This window comes from Tupaia chinensis, unplaced genomic scaffold, assembly GCF_000334495.1.
Source record: "Tupaia chinensis unplaced genomic scaffold, TupChi_1.0 Scaffold000052_1, whole genome shotgun sequence".
NCBI lineage: Eukaryota > Metazoa > Chordata > Mammalia > Scandentia > Tupaiidae > Tupaia > Tupaia belangeri.
The window spans coordinates 4,203,688-4,205,423 of NW_006159510.1; positions in this window are offsets into that span (position 1 = coordinate 4,203,688).

The window sequence follows — 1,736 nt, forward strand, 5'->3', positions numbered from 1 at the left end:
GGATCTTGGGCACACACGCACACACGCCCAGCATGAGTTTAAGCCACCAGGTCCGGGACTCAAACCGTGGTCAACTACATGGGAGTCCAGCAACATAGCCATTATGCTAACTGCTGGTTCCTCAGCTAGCTTTTTTGATTCTTGCTTTGAAAGATAGTTTGAGTAAGATAGACTTGCTAAATGTTTTATGACTGTCCTTGAGACCTGAGTCATTCCATCATCAAGATTATTGTTATCCTCATTCCCCAGCCTTCAGAGGGCCTGAGGTACAATGACATTATGACCTCTATTTCAGAATATTTAGGGCTAATATAAGTGATTATTCCCCTACTTGTGGGCCCTTAAGGATCAGCAACCTCAAGAATGTTAAGTTATTACAGAATGCAGAAATACTGTGGGAAATTCCTACCTCTTTAGGAGGAGGGTCTATTCCATACAGACCTCTCAGCACAATGAAGAAAGAGGCATTCAATCGGCCCATGGTGCACAGTCCACTAGGGATGGCTCCTCCAACCTCTCGTAACAACAGTCATTTGCTGAGCATGTCAGATATCTCACTCTCTCGTAGTGGGTTATCATATACTGGAGCTAAAACACATTGACTAATAGTTATGGTAAGTACTATTCTTCGAACCAGCCTGTCCTTGGAAATGAAGCAAATTTAAAGGACAAAAGACCTCATTCTTAGGTAAGGGGGATATAGGGAGTGGAGAGTGAAAGTGACTGGGTGGAATTTGTTTTGCTACAATTTCTCAAATGATTCTGATCTTCATTTCCCTCAAATATTTCCTAACACACACACGCACACACACACACACACACACTGTCTCTCTCAGATTAATAACCATGGCTGTACGATCCTCCTAAAGGTTATATGACCAAGTTCTTAGGCACCAGAAAGGAGATTCTGAAGACAATCTTCCTTCCTGTGCTCCCTCTATTCCAGCCCGGGGAGGATCTTCTGCCAAAGGATGCCAGTGGAAAAGTCATTTTATACATTGTGGACATTCATGACACCTGGGAGATACATAGCGGCACAGACACCCCAGGCTGATGTGTGATACAACAAAATGACTGAGTGGGGAGGTGGAAGAGATGGGCATTTGCTATAGAAGTGTCTGAATCAGACATAGCCTCTGTGCTCTGTGCTCTCACCTGTATAGTGAGAGAGTTGAATGGGCTGTCCTCTAAAGTCAACAAAGTACGTTAAGAATAATGTATTCAGCGGTTACATCTGCAGAATTTAATTTAATTTTTCTATATGTAAATCAGATTTCCAAATTTTTGGTAAGTCTAGTGACACATGAGAAGGGCCAAACTACCCTAATGTCCACTGCCATATCCCCCTCTCCAGGCCATGGAGAAGTGTAAAGACACAGGATTAACCAAGTCCATCGGGGTGTCCAATTTCAATCACAAGCAGCTGGAACTGATCCTGAACAAACCAGGGCTCAAGTACAAGCCCGTCTGCAACCAGGTAAGCCCCTGCCCATTGGGACCTCCTCTCACTTTCTGCTCTTCACACCCTTTTCATTAATTAACGCTGCCCAGGTTAATGGCTAAATAACTATGCAGATGTCAGTCCATTTCACGGAAATAGGAAATACCAGAGGAGGAATAGGCTGAGTGAAGTTGGAAGTGCCTGATTTCCAATATCCAGAGATTATTGCCGGTTCCTAATAGACTTCCACGTGGAGACGCTGGGTTGGCTGATGGCAATATTGATCTAGTTCAGC